Genomic DNA, 26,120 nt, shown 5'->3' on the forward strand with positions numbered 1-26,120 from the left:
TTTGCAGGGGGGTTCGGGGAACGCAAGAGCAAACCGCGGCGAAGCTGGTCTCCTTCCCCGGTTTGCTCTCGCGTTCCCCGAACCCCCGAGCAAGCAGGTCTCCTTCCCTGCGGTTTGCAGGGGGGTTCGGGGAACGCGAGAGCAAACCGCGGCGAAGCTGGTCTCCTTCCCCGGTTTGCTCTCGCGTTCCCCGAACCCCCCTTGAAGCCGCCCAACAGCGCTGCAGTGTGGCCACATCTAACACCACTTGCAGCGCTGGTTGCTGTAAGTGTGGCCACTCTGCAGCGCTGGCCCTATACAGCTGTACTAATACAGCTGTAACAACCAGCGCTGCAAAATTGTAGATGTAGACATACCCAAAATGATAACAGGTAAGTCTTGAATGTTCATGATTAAAACAAAAAGCCAAGTTATATATATGTTAATGAGTCTGCACACAAACTCAAGAATAAATCTGCCTTTGGATGACAGTTTAAAGGAATCCAATTTTTCTAAACCTCAGAAGGGGCCCATAATATTTTAGCAAACTCATAGTCTCTGGTGACACATAGTATTGCTATGGACTAACCCATCATACTTTAGGCCTGAAGGATTTATTGTACTTTACTCTGTTGACCCAAGCCCAGGAAGAGAGCAGACATATGCTGGTGGTCTGCGCGTTTAGAAATATTTACTATAATGTTAATGTAGGTTGGATTCTATGCACAATGTATGTTTTTGTTTCTTCCCACCATCAAAGTGGAAAACAGTAGCTTCTTTTTAATAGTACAACTTATCCATTTCAGTTTCATAAGACTTTGAGTGGTGCTCTCTCCAACAGGGAACTGAATTCCATTCCTATTCACACTGGTTTTAAATCCAGTGTAACTCCACTGGACTCTTCTGAACTGGGAGCAGAACTTGATCGTAGCATTTTAAATTATTTGTAAATGTTATTAGAACTATTTGACTTTGTTTCCGAAGTATCTTGTATATCAGGCAGTGGATAGTTTATTTCCTGATGCACTTAATCTGCAGATTATCTCTGAAAACTCTCCACTTTCTCCTGTGGGGTGGGCAAGGATACCCAGTTTTATTTTAACTTTTTTCAATAACTTTTCATGTCATCATAACTTAAGGTCCTCTTGCTTTTGGTTATTTATGTGCTTTGAAACAGGTTATTGTAGAAGCAGGAAAAAACATTTAACATGCTAGAACAGGGCCTCATCCTCCCTGATTGAACTAACCTTGTTATCTCTAGCTTGCTTGCATATATATATATATATACCTGCTCCTGGAAATTTCCACTACATGCATCTGATGAAGTGGGTATTCTCCCACGAAAGCTCATGCTCCAAAACGTCTCTTAGTCTATAAGCTGCCACAGGATTCTTCGCTGCTTTTACAGATCCAGACTAACACGACTACCCCTCTGATACTTGACACCATGCAAGGCACTGCATTTAGCCGTATGGAGTGGAAATCCATCAACCTCATGAAGAAACTTGCACAAATACAGACAGATATCATCTTCCTTTCCAAATGCCAACAGATGGACATCATACCAAATGGACTAAAGGTAAAAAATCCACTGCTATCTACATACTACACAGACCACAGTGAGAGATTATGCCATACTCTATCAAAGAAACTGAGGAACCACCTGATCAGCATCCTATACAGCAAACAGGAAAACATCAAAAAAGAGATCTCCAACCTAGAGACTCTCATTAATAACCAAACTTCCGTACAAACGGACTTCACTAAAATAAGACAGGAGATCTACATTATTCACCACCTCTCTACAAAGGAAAAAGGACTGTAAGCTGTCTAAACTCCTACCTGCCACATGGGGCCACAACTGTGGTACCCCTAACCCTCCCAGCAATATCGTCAATCTATCCAACTACACACTCAGCCCAGAAGAAAAGTCTGTCCTATCTCAGGGACTCTCTTTCTGCCCTGCCATCCCCACCAACATGATACAGTTCTGCGGCGATCTGGAAGCCTACTTTCACCGTCTCCGACTCAAAGAATACTTTCAGAACAACACTGAACAACGCACTGATACACAGGTACCCTCCCACCAACAATACAAGAGGAAGAACTCCACATGGACTCCTTCTGAGGGTCGAAATGACAGTCTGGACCTATACATTGAATGCTTCCGCCGACATGCACAGGCAGAAATTGTGGAAAAACAACATCGCTTGCCTCATAACCTAAGTCGTGCAGAACGCAATGCCATCCACAGCCTCAGAAACCACCCTGACATTATCATCAAAGAGGCTGATAAAGGAGGTGCTGTTGTCATCATGAACAGGTCTGACTACCAAAAGGAGGCCACCAGACAACTCTCCAGTACCAAATTCTACAGGCCACTTCCCTCAGATCCCACTGAGGAATACACTAAGAAACTGCACCATCTACTCAGGACACTCCCTACACTAACACCGGAACAAATCAACATACCCTTAGAGCCCCGACCAGGGTTATTCTATCTACTACCCAAGATCCACAAACCTGGAAATCCTGGATGCCCCATCATCTCAGGCATTGGCACTCTCACTGAAGGACTGTCTCGATATGTGGACTCTCTACTCAGACCCTATGCCACCAGCACTCCCAGCTATCTCCATGACACCACTGATTTCCTGAGGAAACTACAATGCATTGGTGACCTTCCAGAAAACACCATCCTAGCCACCATGGATGTGGAGGCTCTCTACACAAACATCCCACACACAGATGGAATACAAGCTGTCAGGGACAGTATCCCTGATGATGCCACAGCACAACTGGCTGCTGAACTCTGTGTCTTTATCCTCACACACAACTATTTCAAATTTGATGATAATATATATCTCCAGATCAGAGATATAGCAGACCTTAAGGTGGCCATACTGCATCAAAAAAACTTCAGGACCAGACTTCAAAGAGAAACTGTTGAGCTCCAGTTCATCTGCAAATTTGACACCATCAGCTCAGGATTAAACAAAGACTGTGAATGGCTTGCCAACTACAAAACCCCACAATATGCCAATATTTTTATGGCCGACCTGGAACAACGCTTCCTCAGCTCTCGTCCACTCATGCCCCTTCTCTACCTACGCTACATTGATGACATCTTCATCATCTGGACCCATGGGAAGGAGACTCTGGAAAAATTCCACCACGATTTCAACAGCTTCCACCCCACCATCAACCTCAGCCTGGACCAATCTACACGGGAGGTACACTTCCCAGACACCACGGTGCAAATAAGTGATGGTCACATTAACACCACCCTATACCAAAAACCTACCAATCGCTATGCGTACCTTCATGCCTCCAGCTTCCATCTCGGGCACATCACACGATCCATTGTCTACAGCCAAGCACTGAGGTACAACCGCATCTGCTCTAACCCCTCAGACAGAGACCAACACCTACAAAATCTCCACCAAGCATTCTCAAAACTACAATACCCGCACGAGGAAATAAGGAAACAGATCAACAGAGCCAGATGTGTACCCAGAAGCCTCCTACTGCAGGACAAACCCAAGAAAGAAACCAACAGGACTCCACTGGCCATCACATACAGTCCCCAGCTAAAACCTCTCCAGTGCATCATCAGGGATCTACAATCCATCCTGGACAATGATCCCACACTTTCACAGGCCTTGGATGGCAGGCCAGTCCTCACCCACAGACAACCTGCCAACCTGAAACATATTCTCACCAGTAACTGCACGCCGCACCAGAGTAACTCTGGCTCAGGAACCAATCCATGCAACAAACCTCGATGCCAACTCTGCCCACATATCTACACCAGCGACACCATCACAGGACCTAACCAGATCAGCCACACCATCACTGGTTCATTCACATGCACGTCCACCAATGTAATATATGCCATCATATGCCAGCAATGCCTCTCTGCTGTGTACATCGGCCAAACTGGACAGTCTCTACGGAAAAGGATAAATGGACACAAATCAGATATTAGGAATGGCAATATACAAAAACCTGTAGGAGAACACTTCAATCTCCTTGGCCACACTATAGCAGACCTTAAGATGGCCATCCTGCAGCAAAAAAACTTCAGGACCAGACTTCAAAGAGAAACTGCTGAGCTCCAGTTCATCTGCAAATTTGACACCATCAGCTCAGGATTAAACAAAGACTGTGAATGGCTTGCCAACTACAAAACCAGTTTCTCCTCCCTTGGTTTTCACACCTCAACTGCTAGAACAGGGCCTCATCCTCCCTGATTGAACTAACCTCATTATCTCTAGCTTGCTTGCATATATATATATACCTGCCCCTGGAAATTTCCACTACATGCATCTGACGAAGTGGGTATTCACCCACGAAAGCTCATGCTCCAAAATGTCTGTTAGTCTATAAGGTGCCACAGGATTCTTTGCTGCTTTTAAGGTCCTCTGTGTTTCAAGTGTCCAGTAGGAATTTTTCTCTTGGAATGACAGCAAGATTACACCCGGTATTTGCTACCCTTAAATGAAACTCTTCTTCGCATCACATAGAAGTCTTGGGTAAACACTGAGGGCAAAGTCCTAGCTCCATTAAGTCAATGGAGGATTTTTCCATTGATTTCAGAGGAGCTAGGATTTCACCCTAAGGGTGGAATATAATTGTTCCACATGTGGGACTCCCGTTCCTGTTGTATGTGATAGCAATGAATTCAGCAGTGAAGAGTTTAAATGGCAGTTCCACATATGCACTAAGTGCAAAAAAAAAAATAAGGGCACACGCCTGCAAGTGTGCTTAACTTTACTTAATCGCATCAGTAATATTAAACCTAGGGTTGCCACCTGGGGTTGGATGTATTCCTGGAGGTTTCATCACATGACATAGTCTTTAATTAAAGATTCATCTTTAATTCCTGGAGGTTTGGCAACCCTAAGCCCAAGGGTGAATTCTTGTTCCCATTGCAGTCCATGGCAGTTTTGTCATTGACTTCAGTGGAACCAGGATTTCATCCATGATATTTGCTGGACCAAAGCCTAAAGATGTTTTGTTTTGTTTGTTTTTGCCATGGGGGACACTTTTTCTAGTTCTTCTCTTACATACATCAGTCTCCCTGTACCAGTTTTGTGGGGTACTGAAACCCAGGCATAAACTGATCCACCTCTCTTGTAGCTTTCCACAATGGGGTACGTGTTTCTGCCATGGAGATTGTTTCTGAAGAGCTGTGCATGTTCCCCTGTACAATTGATAGTAGACATCTGCTCAGGCCCAGGGGAAACTTAAATAGGAGGACCTTGCACACCAATCCTCTGCACCATGGGTGAATTTCATTCATTGGCTATCATGGTTGTTGAAAATGGGTATTCAGGTCCTTGAACTTCTAGGCTAACTTTTTTTTTTTTTAATGATAACTAAAGGTCTTGATAGCACTTTAATGGGCTAATGTTCAAGAGCCATGCCAAAGAGGTCAGTTTTAAGGAAGCATATAAATAAAGAGACCTGATGCATTATATATTGGGGATGCAGCGCAGCAGCAGGCAGGAAAATGACAGCGGATGAAGAGGTTTTCTCTTTTGCATTGAACGGCCTTCAAAAATGTAATAACAAAACTGGGAATGTTTGTTTTTTAAATTGTACCTGCTGTAAACTGCTTGTCTGGAATCTGGACTTCTCATCACAGCCACAGAAATCCATCCAATTTATTTATTACATAAATAACCCTTCTGCCAGGTGGAGCCAGCAGCAACCAGGGCTGGGGTCAATATCTAGGGGTTCCTTTTCAACAATACAACACAAAACCAGCTTGAGCCCCCACCCAGTAACCTGGAAAAACTACACTCCACCCTTGGGCACTCAGGGCTTGTCTACATCACAAAGTTGCAGCACTGGTGAGGGGGTTACAGCGCTGCAACTTAGGAGGTGTACACATCTGCAGGGCATCACCAGCGCTGCAACTCCCTGTTTGCAGCGCTGGCCGTACTCCCGTTTTGTCTCGGGTGTAGAGGATCCAGCGCTGGTGATCCAGCGCTGGTAATCAAGTGTAGACACTTACCAGCGCTTTTCTTGACCTCCGTGGAATAAGCAGGTATCCCAGCATACCTAAGGAAGCCTCTCTGGTAATCAAGCAGGTATCCTTCCCCGCGGTTTGCTCCAGTGTTCTCCGAATCCCCCCCCAAGCAGGTCTCCTTCCCAGCGGTTTGCAGGGGGGTTCGGGGAACGCGAGAGCAAACCGCGGGGAAGCAGGTCTCCTTCCCCGGTTTGCTCTCGCGTTCCCCGAACCCCCGTGCAAGTAGGTCTCCTTCCCCGCACCCTCGAGCAAGCAGGTCTCCTTCCCCGCCGTTTGCAGGGGGGTTTGGGGAACGCGAGAGCAAACCCCGGGGAAGGAGATCTGCTTGCTCGGGGGTTCGGGGAACGCGAGAGCAAACCGCGGGGAAGGAGATCTGCTTGCTCGGGGGTTCGGGGAACGCGAGAGCAAACCGCTGGGAAGGAGACCTGCTTGCACGGGGGTTCGGGGAACGCGAGAGCAAACCGCGGGGAAGGAGACCTGCTTGCTCGGGGGTTCGGGGAACACTGGAGCAAAACCGGGGAAGGAGACCTGCTTTCCCGCGGTTTGCTCTCGCGTTCCCCGAACCCCCCTTGAAGCCGCCCAACAGCGCTGCAGTGTGGCCACATCTAACACCACTTGCAACGCTGGTTGCTGTAAGTGTGGCCACTCTGCAGCACTGGCCCTATACTGTAACAGCCAGCGGTACAAAATTGTAGATGTAGACATACCCTCAGAGAGGCAATGTTTCCCTACTCGCAAGCACAGAGTCTGAGTGTAGAAAAGAAACTTTTAATGAAAGGAGAGAAGTCACCTGAGATTAATTAGGGAAAATGCCACAATCAGGATTCATAAACATAAAACTGTGAACAGGACATCCACCCTAGAGTGCATAAGGCAGAGTCTTCTGCCTCATGTTCTTGAGTTCTACAACCAAAAGCTCCTTTATTGTGCCCCCCTCTGCTCCTTCACCATACCCCACTCACAGTGGTTTTCCTTGGTCAGTGAGGACCCAGGGTTCAGAGGTGCACGTGTGTGAGTTCACCTCCAACACAAGGAAGAAGGAACCTTGCTTGCTCTGCCATCTGAGTGCTTGCTCTGGCTGGCTGCCCTGCCAACCATGGTTCCTCTTTACTGACTACTCTGCTAGCCACAGTTCCTCTCTGCTGGCTGCCTTGCCAGCTATGATTCTTCACTCCTGGACACCCTGCCGGGTACTCATGCCAATGGCTACCTCATCAGCTGTGAGCTTGGGACCTGACTACTCATCAGCTAACTATCAGTCATCTATTGTGACCTCTGCAGATTTTTAGCTCTTAGCAGGCTAGGCAGAAACACTACTCTTTCACAAATGATTTCAGCTCCTCTTTGAGCACTTTAAAATAACAAAGGCTCCTAATGTAACCTATTTAGTTGTATCTTTGAACATTAGGAAAAAATAAGTTAAACCAGACCTAGGACCCTTAGGAAATTGCCATACTGCCTAACTAGGATACCTATCCCCATCCCTCTTACTTTCACAGGGTTCTGGCAGTCAAGCCCCAGGCTTAATGAGGTCCTTTCAGCTGAGGGTGACCCCCTTCTTTGGGCCAGGTTAAGCACAGTTCTGCTCCCCTTTATTCGTACAATACAGACAACAACTTTGATAACAGCATTTCACTACCCTTGCATTCAGTACTAAAGTGATTTGTAACCCAACACCTCCCAAAGCTGATCACTTGGAGCTACACAGCTCCTGTCTGCTAGATATCTATGCAGAGTTCATGTAAATACAGCCAGCTGTCAGGGGAGAGCCCATTCAGACTCTGCTTACACATAAATATATAATTAGGGACCTACCAAATTCACGGCAATGAAAAACGAATCATGGACCATGAAATCTGGTCTTTTGTGTACTTTTACTGTATACTGTACAGGTTTCACAGGGGAGACCAGTGTTTCTCAAATTAGGGGTCCTGACCCAAAAGAGAGTTGCAGGGAGGTTGCAAAGTTATTTTAGGCAGCTCACAGTACTGCTATCTTTACTTCTGTGCTGCCTTCAGAACTGGGTGGCTAAAGAGTGGTGGCTGGGTATCTAGTTCTGGCGGCGGCGGCGTATGGTATTGCTACCCTTGCTGTTGCCACCTGCAGAGCTGGGTGGCTGGAAAATGCCATGTGCTGACTCAGGGCCCAGCTGTGCAGGCAGCAGCAGCAGTGCAGAAGTAAGGGTGGCAATACTATACTAGGCCAATCCTTATTCTGTATTGCTGCTGGCAGTGGCTCTGCCTTCAGAGCTGGGATCGCAGCTAATGCTCTCCAGCTGCCCAGTGCTGTGGTCAGCAGTGCAGAAAGGTAGCAGTACTAACTGTGAAATTGGTAGGGCCTTATCTATAATACATATATTTCCCTTTTCTCCACCTGACCTTTTGATGACAGTTGTGGAAAAGCAAAAAAGGCTTGAAATGAGGGGTAACTAAGGGCCCAGGACACTGCTAGACCTTCATGACTTGAGAGCCATGCCATCTATGAAATAGCGTATGCTCTAGTTTATTCTGTACTGTTTAAAAAAGAAAATAAACTGTAGCACATGAAAACCTGGAAACTTTTCCATATACACTGGTCAGACCAGGCCAGGAACAACAGGTCAATTGTTTGCCCATATGAATGGATTGATAGTCTCAGTCTAGATCCTCATGAGCAAATGTCTGTATAACAAAAACAAAATCCAGAATAAACTGCAATACTTGGCACTGTTGTTGGCTGTCTTGTGAAGGGGTCAAGGGCTGTGTGCACATGGATGTTGAACTATCCTTATCACCACTAGGTCATTCTAGGTCAGGGCTGAGGAGCATATGGAAGCTTGCACAATTATAACCCATAACTTCAGCCAGAGCTGTCAGTCCTGCACCTTCCATCACAGAAAATTTGCTACCGTGTTTAATTAAGAGATAAGCATTTGAAGAGCAGCAAAGGAAGTAAGTAAAGCACATGAAAGATGTATATTCAACTAACTATATATTTGGTTCTGATGTTCTTGGAGGAGCATGGGCAAAAGCCATCTACACATGACTAGCCACAGTGCAATCTATATTGTATAAATTAGTGACACAGTGTGCAAATGGTCTTACTAGTTGTGTGCTCTGCTGCACCACGACCCTTGCAAAGAGTGTGTGCTCTTTTACCCATGTGGAGCATACACTCCACCAACAATCACCATGCTTTGGGTGTTCTCAGAGATGTGTGCCTGGCTAGCATCAGTGAGAAAGTGATGTCAGTGTTGCAAAAGGTGAATTTAACAGAAATGTTTCAATGCTGTGAATGAATTTAACAATCCCACTTCTGTGCATTGTCCTCTGTGCTTCACCAGATGTGGCCTTCAGGAACTTTTGTAGTAGTAAATCATCTTTATCTTTTTTCTACAAGGTGAGATTGCAGGCACTGCCCATACATGCACAGGCATTTTAATCACTTTATTACAGGAATATAAAGCCCCAAATGTTACCATTGCCACCTAGGAAACTACATGTAATGAAACATTGAAGCAACTTAGACAGAGATATATCTTACTGGTGGTCATTGTCAAAATGCTGCCTTAAAGCCTCCCTGATTTGAATAGCTCCCCTCTGGGCTCCTTTGACAGCCCTGGTATCTGGCTGCGCAAAATCAGTGGCCAAGCAGTCTGCCTCAGCACTCCACCCCTGAGCAAATCTTTCACCCTCAGCTTCACAGAGATTATACAACATACAGCATACGGCTATGACCATGTGAATATTATCCTCAGTGAGGTCCAATCTGCCATAAAGGCATCACTGGCACACCTTTAATCTGCCAAAGGCACATTCAACTGTCATCCAGCACCTACTGAGCCTGTTGTTGAACTGCTCCTTACTGCTATCTAGATGTCCCATGTAAGGTTTCATGAGCCACAGCTATAAGGGGTATGCAGCGTCCCCTAGAATGACTATGGGCATTTAAACACCTCCCACTATAATCTTCTGGTTAGGAAAGAAAGACCTCGCTTGTAACTTTCTGTACAGGTCAGTTATCCTGAAGAACACGCCGCGTTGATGTCAGTGAAACACCCACGGCGATCCACAGGTGCCTGCAACATCATGGAGAAATACCCCTTCCTATTGATGTACTCTGTCACAAGGTGGTCTGGTGCCAAAATTGGAATATGTGTGCCATCTGTCGCCCCTCCACAGTTAGGGAAGCCCATTTCTGCAAAGCCCTCCACTATTTCACGCACATTTCCCAGAGTCATGGTCTTTCATAGCAGGATGTGATTTATTGCTCTGCACACGTGCATTAACTCAGCCCCAACGGTCAACTTCCCCACTCCAAATTGATTTGCGACCGACCGGTAGCAGTCTGGAGTTGTCACCTTCCACACAGCAATTGCCACATGCTTCTCTACTGAGAGGGCAGTTCTCATTCTGGTGTCCTTGCGCTGCAGGTCTGGGGCGAGCTCCGTGCACAGTTCCAGGAAAGTGGCTTTCCTATCCAAAAGTTCTGTAGCCACTGTTCATCATCCTACACCTGCATGATGATACGATCTCACCATTCAGTTCTTGTTTCACGAGCCCAAAAGCAACAGTCTACCCTATGCACCTGCTATGTGAATGCCAAAAGCAATCTAAAGTTGCTTCTATCCAATCATGCAAAACGTCAGGCGCCTTTGAGTCTTCTTCAGTTAGGAGAGTAGTGCGGGATCCATCCCTTCTCACAAAGATGCTGGGGTACACAGCAAAGAAGGGCCATTGACAAAATGCCACCAAAGAAAGCTGGAAGCCCATGGAGTGCTGGGACTGAAATCAATGCATCATGGGACATTTAGCACTTTCCCAAGATGCGCCGCAATCCGCTCCATCATCCCATAACACCTAGTGACAGAAGGACTGAGTGATAAGTACCCATAGTGTGTTGCTCACACTGTCGATGATGGTGCCCCCACTGTGAACATGATCTGCTGACAAAGAGAGCAAGTGTGAACACAAAATTGCAATTTTTATTATGTCAACTCTTGGGTGTCAACATCACTTTTGTAGACACAAATTGGTAGTGTAGACATGGCCTTACGTAGACTGACTGCTAAAGGGGGACAAAGACCAACACTGTATGATGGTAATGTGGTTTATAAAACATAGTGGCTTAAATTACCAGAACTCTCTCAATGTGGCCCCATAGCAGGGTGGTCACCCTGCTTCAGCTCAGAAAGGGTTAAAAGCCAGCCCTTGGAGAGGGCTGGGGCTGAGAGCCGATCAGGAAGGTGCAGGTCCTGAAGTACAGTAGTGGAGATTCTCCAGCCTTGGAGAGAGATGGACCTGTCTGCCTGAAAGAGCAGAGTACCTTGGACAGCGCAGTGCTGGAGAAGGGCAGGAGGAGTTGAGGGAACTCCAGCCTGGCAAAACCCTAAGCAGAGGCAGTGCTGTCAGGGCCGGAAGAGGTATTAGCGCTGCGGGGAGGCAGCCAGGGAGGACCACTTTGCAGCATTTGGAAAACAATTTGTTTGAGGTACATACTGTGTATCATTTCACAACAATGAGAGGCCTCAGCTTAATTTGCTCCTCATTAGATGTTGAATTCTGTCCATCATCCATACCTCCCACCTAGCAGGTGGAGACTCCATTGCTGTAGTCTTTTCTCCTATCTCAACCCTGTGATTTCCATGGGTTATTCCAGTTATGGCTACATCAGTACAATTAATATACTGATGAGAGGTTAAAATCCAAAGTCTGTCATGAGATGATTAATTTTATAGCAGTTTTGTCTATGATCCCGAGGGAGTAGGTTCAAGTTACAGCACTGATCCACCAAGTCCACTGATGCTGTTACATACATATATGTACACAGCAAATATCTATAAAATCACAGGGAACTGTACCAAGTGACTAAGGTGACCAACCAGACAGCATATTATGAATAAGGAATCGTCTTTGTTATCACAGTCAGCTGTTCAGGAACAATCTATACATTGAAAAATGGTCAAATAAGCCATTCGTTGAATAGCAATGTTAAAGCACAGAGTTATAGCCCTGTAAAGGCCAGAGGCTAAATTCTGCTATTGTTTACACTGATATAAATATAAAGTAACTCCATTAATATTAATTAGTTCAACTGATAATTGAAACCAGAATTTATCCTCGGGGCTATAACGAAGTTCCATTACATGTCTATAACATGGGTTTGTCTCATTCACACGGCAAGAGCAAAGGATGTTAAAATACATGGCTGGAGCATTGTGATGTAATAACATGATGTCCTGTCATGGTACATTTTGCTGTGTAAATAGGCCCTTTGAATTCACTCATGCAAATAGCTGCTTAACTCCAATGAGCAGTGACCATTCCCTCCTATCACTTCACCTTGGAAGAAAGGTCAAGGTTTTAGTTCCTGTTTGCATTCAGGCATGATGACTCCTGCAGTTTGTGTGGCAGTGCTTGTTACAGAACACTGTAGCTAGTTAGTTACATGAAAGACTATTGTGGAATATGTTGCATTAAGTGCAAACATTAAATTAAATAGAAAAAAGTGATGTTAAAGTTCAGATTTTACATGCACAGGATTCAGGCAGTTCATTGTTAAGGTTGGTGCCGATGGTTTAGCTGTGGAAGTTCTGATATTGGAGATATAAAATATGACATGAAATATTCACTAGCGACAACCTGCAGGATGATGAAGGTTGGGGATAATTGAATAACCTGGTATGCAGTGCTGTGTTTAGCTGTGTTGGTCCCAAGATATTAGAGATACAAGGTGAGTGAGGGACCAACTTCTTTACGGTGTGTGGGAGTGTGTGATGATTTCTTGTTTGAGCTGATCCCTTATGGAGTATGTGAGTTGCAATAAATGGTTCCTCAGTTTTTCTGAAGTCCTTTTGCAGAGCTGTTCTGCACATTTGGAGTTGTACGCAGTGGTCAGATGGTTATAGGCTGAGTCCTCTGGGGATGATGATGTGTTTATTGCATTTGCTCAGGAAGTTGATGTTGATGTTAAGTTTTGCTTCCTTTTTCTTCATGTTTGCATTGCAGGCGGCAAAATGCACTATCTTCCATTGTTGTATGCAATGTTGTAGCCATGTTGGTTCCAGAATATTAAAGATACAAGATGGGTGAGGTAATATGTTTTATTGGACCAGCTGTTACCAGCTTTTCCCATTACTTTGGGGTATGCTCATTTATTTGGGTTACTCTTCTGGGGGAGGAGGGTGTTCTGTAATTCTATCAATGTACTGCTTGTGTCACTTGTGTTTTCATATGGAGCTCTACCTCTTCCTTCTGCAAGTCCCCTCCCAATGGATCTATCCCGCAGGACCTAGGTTCCGTAGGGCTGGGTTCCTCCAGCCCCAGAACCGGATGAAGGCACACATATTCACACATACATTAACAGAGCAAGTCTGAGTGGACCGGGTCAATCAGCACTGTCAAGCTGACCCCTTATATGTCTCTGGACTCACTGGGCTGGAGGAAGCAGCTCAAGCTGCCTCTCCTTATATGCCCCTGGGCTCCATGAACTGGGTCAAGCAGCACTTTCAAGCTGTTACCCTTATGCATCCCAGATTAAGCACGTCCCTATCCCCACTCTCACATCACAATTGTACTGGCAGTAACCTACTTGATGAGCAAACCCCACAGTATTTTGGGCGCTGCAGGGATCTTTAGCTTAGGTAAAAGAAGCATTGCTGTAAAGTGAATGGGGGAAGCTAAAAACACAAAAGAGTAAAGTTCAGCAAGAGAGAGAGGTGCAACCAGCTTAGCCATAAGTTATTTATTGAATAATAGTGATAACTACACAAGGAGGGCTAAACCAACATAACATATATTATTAAAGGTTAATACCTAAGGTAGAGAGGAAAACAGAGAGAGAGAGAGAGAAAAATAAGGGGATCTCACCACTCCCTGAAGCCTGAACTGGTTGGGGTTCCCAGGTAATGGTGGTAGCTCAGGGTCCCAAGGGCAAGAGACAGGCAGAGTCCCCAGCACGATCAGTCAGGAGAATATTGAGTCCCAGTGGAACTGATGCATAGTTTGGATTTAAGCATCAGAATGCTTAGTGGAGGGTGAATAGGGATTTTTGTAGAGAAAATACAATGGTCCAAGGGAGAACACTAGATTTGTTTATAGGTAAGCTGATGACTCAAGGGCTTTCTTTAGTCTAGACAATAGAAGCTGATCACTCTTGGCTATGGGTAGTGTTTTCTTCCAGGGAGCTCACAATGAACTAGGCTGCTCCAGTATTTTGGATATCAGTCAAGGATTCATTACTAGAATTGATCTGATAACTGCTGAATTGGGTGTGGGCAGGCCTAGGTTCATTAGCATCTGAAGCAGAGATTCCCATGATGCAGTGCTTCCCTGCTTTTTCTGGTCCCAGAGCTCATTGTGGTTCTCTGTTCTCCATTTTGTATGCAAATTGAGATGTCTCCCTGTCCCATCTCTCATGTAGATGAGTCTAGGGGAGTTATCTCTGTTCTTCATTCTGTATACTAATAGAGATGTCTTAATCTTGTCACCCTTGTCAGGAGGAGTCTAGGTGTGTCTCCCAACACCCTTCACTGGTCTCTGCAAGTTTTTTCCTCTGATGGGTTTTGGTTTGAGCAGAGGCTGGAGGGGTGTCTTTCATGAGTCAGGCTGGATACTGCATCCTGGTTCCCCAAGAACATAGAGCTGACTGGTATCGCAGCTTCAGATGTTGGTCCAATAAAAGATATTACTGCATCCACCTTGTATCTCTGTATAACCTGGTGGCATTTTCTATGAAAAAGGAAGTTGATCCCATACTCCTGCCACTGACACTTTATTTTCTGCAGCTTTTTAGATAATCACCCTCAGTAGACACAGAGTATTGATTTTCCTCTTCTCTTTCAACAATTTGCAGATTTATAGCCTGATTCCAAGGGGGTGCTGAGCACCTACAGCTTCTACTAAAGTCAAAAATGCTGCTAATCCAAACATAAGCCACAGTACTGACAGCTATGGTCACATCCTTTTAATAGTGAACATGAGAGATATGCTATAGATGAATTGCCTTGCAGACACCAGTAAACAGGATTTTAATCATGCTACCCTGGAGCTTTGAAATTCCTTATGAGCTTCATTTCCTGCATGCAAGGTCAATTCCACTGAATAAAAATGAGTCCTTGTACAAAAGATATTCTTCCTGCAGACAGGTGAGATTCTAAGACTACAGTACTATAGCAGAGCAGTGATTTTGCTGCAAGATTTTTGCTTTTCCTTAGCACATCTTCAGCCTTGTTACTCATGGACTCTATACACAACAGCAATGCCTCTGGAAAAGTCGTGTGGAAGAAGAGAGAGAGACAGTGACTGAACATTCTAAATCATAAAACAAAGCCTGGTTCAAATAGCATTGCTAAATGTCCCCTTGAGTTTAGCTAAGATGTAGAGTAGAGTAGGGATGGCCAGAAAAGAACAATTTCATTATGTGAAAATTTCAAGATTTCAAAATTTGTTTTTCTGAATCAGAATGAAAATGAGACCTTTCAAAATTTGTCATGAAAGATAAGTTGGCTCTATTGCTTGAAGTGCTCATGTGAGTTGTGGGACACCAGGTTTAAGTCCCTGCTCTGATTCAGGCAGCGTAGGGACTTGAACCTGCGTGTTTCAGAGCCCAAAAAAATGCCACTGGGCTAGAGTCAGTCTCTTTCTGATGAGTAATTCTGTGCTGGACCTGAATTTCCTTACAAAGCTTTTTGTTGGCATAGACATGTACAAAACATTTTGGTTTAGATGAAGCAGCATTTTTTGACATAAAGAAATTTAGTCAAAAATGTTTGACCAGCTTTAATGTATAAGTACATTGTTTTCAGCCTTTCTTCATATCAAAGGATAAACATATGTTTAAAAGAACACATTTTTCTCTTAATTTTGTTATTTCATCCTTTACATAATTTTTCTGACAAACGTAATAAACACGATAAAAGGTCTAATACAGGAGTTTAAAATGTTAGCATGTGTTATTAAAGCCCAGACATTGCCTTCAGGTTCCACCAAAGAACAGCCCCTGGCTGAAATAGTTACAACACATGCAGGCACAATACTGTGGTTTTCTAGAATAATGGTCCAAACCACTAAAGCTCACAGTAGAGTTCAATTTAAAGGTTTGAATTAAATTAGCTGTGTACTGGCATTAAAAACCAAGCAGTGGTTTATTAGAAATCTTATATCTGCCAACTCTCCAATGCTTTTTAATTAACTTTTTTTTTCTTGCTTGACTATCCAATAATTTTGTGAAGCTACTGTTTGATGGTGAATTTCAAGTTTAAAACATCTCTGGGAAAATTAACAAAGCATCTTCCATTACAATCAAAAGTCTCACTTCTGTAAAAGTTCCAGGGAAGTAGCCAATTCCATGCATAGCCATACGATTGTTCACAAACACACAGTTTACCAATGAGTTCACAACAGAATTAGGAGCTCTGAGAAAACAGGTTTTGATCCTGAACTGTTTCACACTAATAACCCACACAAATCTGTTCTTGCACAAGAATGGAATGAACCTTTGTTTTACAGGCTTGCACAGCTCTATCTCAAAATGCTATGTTTTGGCCCATTACTCTAGTATTTTAAGGGCAATAATATCCAGTTTCACCCCATATATACATTGTGTGCTTAAGTATGAAATCTTAAGAGGCAATCTATTTTGAAACAATAAATCAACAACAAAACAGACATTTACTTCTTAATACGCCACTATTATGTCTGACATCCTCAAAATTATCTTTCTCCAAGCCTTTATACAGGTAAATTAAACTTTATACACTACTACAGGTATATTAAAAATAGTCTGCTTGGTTATAGATCTGTATAAAATTCATGGTCTTGCTTCACAGCAGGTTGCAAACGTTTTCTTTGGTTTTCCTCCAAGTGGGCAACTCTGTGTTTTTGGTTTGACTTTCTTGTTTGAACTCAAAAATATGAAAGTTGAACTTAGACAAAACTGCAGGGCCTCAAGAGGCTCTGTATCAAATCCATGATCCTCCCACTTTTTGTTGCAGAGCAGCAAATCATCTCGGGTTTGCTTGAAATTGGACACAGGTTCAGTCCAAGAGGTTTTGGAACTTGACAGAACTTTATGCACACTTTTTTAAGCTTGTGAGAAAACTCAGGCGAGTTTTACACGGTTTCAGGTGTCACTGGGTGAGACTCACCTCTGTACAGAAGGTCAGCATAAGCCCAGTTTTGAAGGCTTAGAAGGGGCTTAAATGGTGCATATAAAGCTTTGTGTTAGCCCTTTGCAAAGGGTGAATTTCACCTATGGAGAACATTGTACGCAATGCAATTATTTATTCTTCCTTGTCTCTCTAGTGATAATAAATGAGGAAATCTGTAGAAGACGTTGGGTAAAATTCTGGCCCTAAGGTAGTTGATGGCAAAACTCCCATTGTCTTCTGTAGGGCCAGGATTTAACCCCTGGATGCTATCTGATTCCAACCAACATGCTGCTTTATCATTTTGAAAGTGATGTTGTAAAGTTCCTTGTGATGTTCTGCTTCTCATTCATCCTGGCGGCGATGGGGCTGGGGTATATAGGAGAAAAAAACTCTGCTTGTACAGGCAGGCGCTTAATAAAAAAGAGGAGGCCTTCACAGAGGAGGGTCAGCTTGATTAAATGCAAAGCTGGATGATAACATATTGAATCTAGCACCATTTTTCTAGGATAATTAATAATAGCCTCAAAGGGGTTAGTCAACAATAATTTGGATTTCTGTCTAACTGAGAGTAGATTACATATCTTCTATAGGGTTCATAGCTTTTCATCACCAGCCTGGTCTTGCAGCTGTCCTGGTGAATAAATTCTCTGTGTCAATCAGTGAAGAACAAATTGCAGGCACACAGAATTGGACAGTTAGTGGTAGCAGCAGAAGTTAATAAGGTTGCCGATTGCTACAGGACAAAGGAAAATAAGCCTTCTCTTTCCCATGAGCTGTTGTTTTAAAACCAATTCAAAATTAGTTCTTAGCTCCGCCCTCACTTCATTTTTCTTTCAAACTTCTGCAACACCAAATTCCTTTTCATGATGTTTTGCATTGATTTTTCTCTTTTACAATAAAATTGGCATTGCAACAAACATAACTTCAGAGAAGATGTTGATACTGTGTCTTGTGTCAGTATATTTTAAACATGTCTGTGTAATCCACCTAAATAATGCTTAACAAGCTAAAAACCCCAAAACAAACAGGGTTATTGTCTGTTTCAGTTTCATTATTGGTTCAAACCAGCTGCCTTTAAGATGTCTAAGCAATGGTATAATTGATAACACATATACAGTATGTGCCTACCCAGGCCAAAGATTTTCAAAAATTACTAGTGACTTTTGGGTGCCTCAACTTTTGAGTGCCCAATTTGGGGCACCTTAACAGGACCTCATTTTCACATGGAGGGTGCTTAGCATTTTCTACAAGTCAGGCTCTTTTCATGTGTCTTAAATTGGGCACCCAAAAAGTTGGATACCCAAAATCAATAGTCATTTTTGGAAAATCTGCTCTCTTCCATAAACCGAAATTCATCCCGTCGTGGAGGACACTTAAAACTACCTGCAAACCACTAACATCCCAAATGAGTCTTTAAGGCAGGGTTTTTAAGGACTTAAGTGGTGGTGCCTAAAGCCTTTGGAGTACCCTCTGCGTTGTGGTGGCTTATCTCTATTATTCCCTGAGCCAGGATTTTCATCTATAGATCTTTAACGAAGTGGCACACCACAAACAGACTTCACTTCTGCTTTGGTGTTTAAGAAAGAAGTATGCCATGCATATAAATGTTGAAAACAATACTTATGCAGTCATTGCTTCAGCCTTGAATTCTCTGAGTCTTCCAAATCAGTATCTTGTTGCACTTTGTGTGTTGACTCCGCTGCCCAGAATATGTAAATTTCTGATGTAATTAGCCTCATTTTGGCAGGGTAGCGGCAGGGCTGGCTCCAGACACCAGCGCAGCAAGCAGGTGCTTGGGGCAGCCAATGGAGAGGGGCGGCATGTCCAGCTCTTTGGCAACGGGTCCCTCAGTCCCTCTTGGAGGGCAGGACCCGCTGCCAAATCACTGCCGATCATGCCTCCTTTTTTTTTTTTTTTTTTTTTGCTGCTTGAGGCAGCAAAAACTCAGGAGCTGGCCCTGGGTAGAGACTTGACATGTACGTGTCTCAGGTATCTTGACCACAGTACATTCCAGCCATCCCTTCTACACAGCCAAACAAGATCAGTGGCTTGTGGTTTATGCCCAAGGCGGAAAAGGAAGGAAAGAGTTCAAAGTCAAACTTTTTTCATATTTGTATACAATTGACATCATATCCCACCCCCGTGATCCCTTTATCCCACCTCTCCCCTGAATATTTGGTTTGGAACTCATGAATTCAATTTAAGATCTCAGTCTTGAGAGATCAGGGAGAATACAATTTAAAGGGTTATTATTGCACACTTTAAATCATAAATATCGGGACACAGAGTGAAAACTATATGTCAAGTCTGGGGCATAGATGAGTTACAGCACAACTGCAGCCGTAAAACCAAGTTCTCCACAGTATTTTTCTTTAACTATTGTACCTGGACACAACACTGCCTACCTCTAATCTGGAATGTATTTTATTTATTTATTTATTTATTTCTATTTTCCATTGCCAAGAGAGAAAAAAATAAAAGACACCCTCAGAGTCCAGAGATGGAAGAAGTGTATCCAGATTAGAAGTCATAGATTAGTTCTCAGCTAGAGATGAATATGATGAAAGATAAAGGGTCAGACTGTTCCATGCACCAGTGATAGTAAAGGGGCAGCAATCTCTCCTTCATATGGGACGTTGTCACCTAGCTTAGAGCCAATGTTACAATTCTATCCTGGCCCCCTAAAAGCCTCCGCTGTTGGGGGTGCGGCAAGCAGGGGGCATTGCTGGAGCATGCTTTGTTTGGGCTATGCTGTGGCAGCTGAACAGGGCAAAGTGAGCTGTAACAAGACAGCCCAGTTAAGAAGATAGCTGTTTCCAGGATGTATCTAAGTACTTACATGGCTATCATTACCAAAGCACATCACAATCACTAACAGGTTTTAAACTCCAAACTAGAACTGGTCTGGAATTTTTCAACAAAACTTATTTGCAAAATGCCGGTGTGTCAAATTGAAAAATTTCATGGGAAAGGATCTGTTTTGACAAAAGTTTCATTTGAAAGGTTTCCTCAGGTCCAGGGTAGAATTTTGCGGTGTGCGGGGAGGGAGGCCCACCCAATAAGTCAGCGGTAAGGGCACTCATCAGGGATTTGGGAGAAACAGGGACTTGCTCTAACCAACAAACAACAAACCCCTCAGAGGCAGGGACAGAGCCCAGGAATTGAGATGGTGGGACAATTTTCATTGAAACAGTTTTTTGTTGGAAAATCCCATTAAGATTAAACAAGTTTGCCTTTTGAAATCATAAATCAATTTGGATGAAAATTCTTTGCAGAAATACTTTTTTGCAAAACAAAAGCATCTCCTGTTTGTCACATACTGTTAAATTGTCTCATTCCACACAAAGAGGAGACACTTTGATCTAGAAAACTAGGTAAGATGCTTCAGTCTGGGCTAAGTAGTTGCTCCTCTTAATGATTTAAAAATCATAAAATTCAAATAAAATAGAGTATTTCAGCTATTATACAGCAGAACTCTGTTTGTTGAATCTAATTGGGACCAGGCCAGAACAGATAATAAAAAATTCGGATAATCCAGAGAAGGGAACTCGTGAGGCTCCAGCGCCATCTAGGGGCCACGGTAGAAATTGCCTGCTTCTGGACCTGTGCGTGCTGGTTGTTTGGTTAATATGGACAGCTGGATAATAGAGGGTTGGAGTGGACATAGGGGTTGAGAGTTATATGGGCCCATGATGCCCATGCTCCAGCAAATTCAGGACTCGGGGGCCCGACTCCACCAATGTTCGCAGCTGCACTCTGTGCTCCCTCACTGGCTGCTGGCTACAAAAGGGAGTAGCGCCAGCAGCAGGCTGAGGTGGTGGCACAGACGTCACCTGTGGAGGGAGGAGGCGCACATGTGATGGCAACCCTTCCCCTCCTCCACCCCTGGCACTCACCACAGGGGAGGTGAGGGGGCTTCCTGGACCCCAGAGGGACCCGGCCCCAGGAGCATGTGCAGTGACGGTGCCCACCGCAGGCTTGCAGCATTCTCTCCCCACTCCCCTGCCTCCCAGGAGGAGGCATGCAGTGAGCAGCGGCAGGCGGGCAGCAGCAGCACAGGCTGTGGGGGTCTCGGGGAAGGGGCAGCGCCACCACAGCCCAGGGGTCTGGCGGGTCTGCAGTAGCTCAAATACCGGAGGGGAAAGGGATGGGGCAGCCTGCCTGCACCCCTAACTCATCCCCAGACCCGCCCCATCCCAGAACCCATGGCTCCAGCCAGAGCCCTCACCCCCTTGCACCGCGACCCTCTGCCCCAGCTCTAGCCCCCTCCTGCACCATAAACCTCTTATTCCTGGCCCCAACCTGCAGCCCTCACCCTAACCTTCTACTCTTGTCCTGAGCCTCCTCCCACACCCCAACCCCTCACCCCCAGCCCCACACCAGAGCCCTCATCCCCCCACACCCCTTCACATTGTTCAATATAGGGAAACTGTTAAACATCCATTACTGTTTTCCATCCATTTTTACATTATTTTAAAAAATATATATTGGCTTACAAGGCGGGATGGTGGGGGTGGTGGGATGGGACGTGGATCTGTTCTGGACACCACCAAAATGTATACAAACCTGCCGCCCCTGGTTGGATAAATGGGGTTCTACCGCATTACGTCACAATCTGCAATGACTCAACATGATAGGACACCTAATGTTATAGACTGCTACTAGTGAAACGCTCTGAGAGAACTTCAAAGCTCCCCAACCTCCACCCGCCACGAGGTAGGTGTGAGAGGATTGTTATCCCTAATTGACAGAGGGAGAAACTAAGGCTGAGAAAGGACAAGGGACCTGTCTTACATCAGACAGCTACTCGGTGGCAGAATTGAGAATAGGACCCATTATTTCACTATTTCACACTAACCATCAATCTTCAATTTCATACACTGAATGATCAAAATAAAGTTGATCTCAAAAAAGCTACAGACCAACAACTGTTCATAGTAATTATTCAGCAAGTATTTGAGAACTAGAACATTAGCGGGAATCATGAACTGCTCAGAGAAAAATTCATCAGGCATATGATTGATTATGGCTTATTTGCCTGGTCTTAAAAGAGAACAACAAAGTCCTGAGTCTCCCTCCTGTTCTCACAACATGGCCCAAAGAATGGCTCAGGATACCAGGGGGGATCACTGTCAGAACTCTTCCATTCTCGCCTCTCATAAACCTTACCTGGCACAGCTACTGCAGACCCGCCAGACCCCTGGGCTGTGGTGGCGCTGCCCCTTCCCCGAGACCCCCACAGCCTGTGCTGCTGCTGCCCGCCTGCCGCTGCTCACTGCATGCCTCCTCCTGGGAGGCAGGGGAGTGGGGAGAGAATGCTGCAAGCCTGCGGTGGGCAGAAGGGTCTGGTGGAGGAGTGAGTCGGCTCAGCCATGCACTGGGGCTGGCGGGGGGCTGGCCAGGAGCAGGGTGCTGGCCGGCAGCTTGGCCCAGCATGGCTGGGGCCGGTCTGCCACTTGGGTTGGCCAGCATCTCAGCCTGGCATGGCTGGGGCCAGTCTGGCACTTCAGGTGGCCAGTGACTTGGCCTGGTGCTCGGCCCAGATGGCGGCTCAGCCCAGCATGGCCAGGGCCAGCCCAGCAGCTGGGGGCTAGTGTTGACTTGGCCCAGTGTGGCTGGGACCGGACTGGCACTTGATGGGGGAGCAGCCATTGTGACTGGGATGGGCAGACCAGGACTCCTCCAGTCACGGGTGGGGCCCTCAGAGCTCCTCCTGTTATGGAGGAGGGGTTCGAGGCTTCGGCATGTGGGGGCAGAGCCTCAGGTGGAAGGGGCATGGCCAGCAGGCTAGCCTTCCCAAAGCAGGGCTTCATCCGCCGCTCGTGGCTGGAGAGCAACCCCCTCCTCACTGGTGGAGGGAAGGAAATAGGGAAAAGGGAAATCAAAAGATAAACCCCAATGTCCCCAGTGATTCAAGGAGAAAAAGGCCTAGCTGGGAAAACATTCTGCCCCCTTAACCTAGTGACTTCTGTGCCTAGAATTTGGCCGGCACCAGATGGATCAGGCTGAATAGGTTCCAAACCTCTCTGAGGCTTTTACCTTCCCAACAGGGACACCTGTTTTCTAGCAAAATTAGTACTTGGAAAGGAGAAAACTCGAAAGAGGCTCCTCCTCATGTTCACATACAGGAACCTGAATTCTCTCTCAGTCCTCGAGAAGAGACTTGCTATAGCAAAGCCATAGGGGTCTCTGAGAGTGCCCCTGCTCTGCAGCCTGTCTGGCCATTGTCAGGGTTTCTCTGTGAGGTCACCACCTTCCGACCTCCTTTGACCAGTAAGCTGAGGTCCTGCAAATAGCCCTTGTGATATCACTGCCCCATTCACCCCTGCCCTGCAGGGCTAATGTCCTGCCCCTGGCCAGCCTCTTTGGTTATTTGAGCTGCTCCCCGGTATCACACCACTCACTCAGGCATTAGCTACACTGGTGCTTTATAGCGCTGCAACTTTCTCGCTCAGGGGTGTGAAAAAACACACCCCTGAGCGCAGCACGTTACAGCGCTGCAAGCTAATCCCCACGGGGAGGTGGAGTACCTGCAGCGCTGGGAGAGCTCTCTCCCAGTGCTGGCGCCGCGACCACACTCGCACTTCAAAGTGCTGCCGCAGCAGCGCTTTGGAGTTTCGAGTGTAGCCAAGCCCTCAGTGTCAGTTCTGAGGATCAAGCAGGCTATATGTGAAAACATCAGAGGCTGCTCAATGTTCTATACTCAGTTTTTCAGAGATTTCTAGACTGTAGGGCCAGAAAAGACCATTAGATCATCTAATCTGACCTCCCTGCATATCACAGGCCTCATGTATACCACAGTAGCTAGTTTTTGACCAAAGCACACTCCAGAATGACATCTAGTCTTCATTAGTAAACATCAAAAGAATGGATATACACAGAGGTGAAAGTAAAATACAGCTCTACCGGGTCCCACTCTGCCCCCTCTCCCCTCCCCGGAAGGGGCAGGGCCTCAGACAGAAGGGGCGGGGCCAAGGTGGAAGTTACATTTCTTACCCATCCAGTCCAAACACAAGCAACCCATCTCTCCTACATACTTCATGGATCCTTCCCATTGCATGACTTAGATACAGAAAATAAAGCTACTATTACTACTACCAGTACTGTCTGTAATAAAACTTTACTATTGGAATAAGCCTGAAAAACTGAAAACTCACTGTCACATTTTTCTCCCTGTCCTCCCTCCTCCTCCTCCTCCAGTCAGGCTGCCCAACATGGCTAGGCTCCATGTTCCTCTGACCTCTGCATTCAGCAGGGGCTGCAGGGGCTCGCTTGTAGCAGGGAGCAGGGGGACTGGCTAAGGGAGAAGCCTCCCCACGTAGCCTGCTGCCTGCATAAGAACAGTTTAAACTTAGCTGTTCACTCCACGGTCTGAACCGCGGGATTAGGGGCTATTTCTGGCATCCTTGTTAATTTCACTCATGGTTGTTGGGCGGGGGTGACCAAAGCCAGGGCAGTTCTTTTCTGCCCCCTGGATGAGGTGATCTTCAATAATATAATACACAAAAAATACAATCAAAATCAGGAACCATTTCCAAGTTCAAAGATTTGGAATGGGAGTGGGGCAAAGGTGATGCAGGGCAGGGCCAGAGGCAATGGAGGACCAGGCCCGGGGGGGCGGGGAGGGAAATCGAGCATAAAGAGGTTTTTTCAGGGCTAAATCAACTCATCTAGATATTTGCCTAGTTTTACAAGAGGCTTCCTCACATGCATCTGAGGAAGTGGGTATTCACCCACGAAAGCTCATGCTCCAAAACGTCTGTTAGTCTATAAGGTGCCACAGGATTCTTTGCTGCTTTTACATAAAAAGAATTAGCGAAGTCAGTACAAATTAGGATTTTACACAATGACTTGTTTATACTGCTCTATATACTATGCAGTGAAATGTAAGTACAATATTTATATTCCAGTTGATTTATTTTATAATTATATGGTAGAAATGAGAAAGTAAGCAATTTTTCAGTAAAAATGTGCTGTGACACTTTGGTATTTTTATGTCTGATTTTGTAAGCAAGTAGATTTTAACTGAGGTGAAACTTGGGGATACACAAGACAAATCAGATTCCTGAAATGAGTTCAGTAGTCTGGAAAGGTTGAAAAACCACTGGATTAGATGATCATGATTGTCCCTTCTGACCTTAAGTCTATGAGGGCTGTGGGCTCCTTATGTGAAAAGCGTGTTTATTTGCATAATAACACAGTGGAGGAAGGTGGCTGTGGACTCCTGGTTCAAGGATAGTGAGGCTTTGCATTTTAAGCCAGCTCCAAGAAGGAGGAAGGGTTGACAGATCCCCTGAACCTGAGGGAGAATCTATAGGCCAGGAATAACAGGACTAAAATCTCTTCAGCCCCAGGAAGGAGGGCTGGGAAGACCCCAGAATCTAAGAAGGAGCTCTTAGTTGATTAAACTATGTTAGACCCAGGGCCAGCCCAGGCACCAGTGCAAGCAGGTGCTTGGGGCAGCCAACAGAAAGGGGTGGCACATCCGGCTCTTTGGTGACGGGTCTCTCAGTCCCTCTCGGAGGGAGGGACCTGCCGCCAAATTGCCGCTGAAGAATGAAGTGGTGGCGGTAGAGCTGCCATCGAAGTGCCGCTGGTCGCAGCTTTTTTTTTTCTTTTGCTGCTTGGGGCAGCAAAAACGCTGGAACCGGCCCTGGTTAGACCACTAGAGAAAGGGAATAAAAGTCCCAATTTTTCACACTTCCTATCTGGTCACCCTAATTGGACAGTCTCTTAAAATACATGGATATTGCACCATATAACAGTAAAAACACTCAAACACACAACAAATCTTCACAATTGAAAGGACACCCTCTCACACACAAATATTAAAAAAATGAAAGGAAAGGGGAATATTTGAAACCTCAAACAGGGCAATGGACTCTCCTGATGGATACCACATGTAAGGAGAAGGCATCAGTACATACAAGGAGGTTACAAAAACATTGATTCTGGAGAATGGAGATTGAATCTTAC

Source organism: Gopherus evgoodei, chromosome 1 (assembly GCF_007399415.2).
Source record: "Gopherus evgoodei ecotype Sinaloan lineage chromosome 1, rGopEvg1_v1.p, whole genome shotgun sequence".
Taxonomy (NCBI): Eukaryota; Metazoa; Chordata; order Testudines; family Testudinidae; genus Gopherus; species Gopherus evgoodei.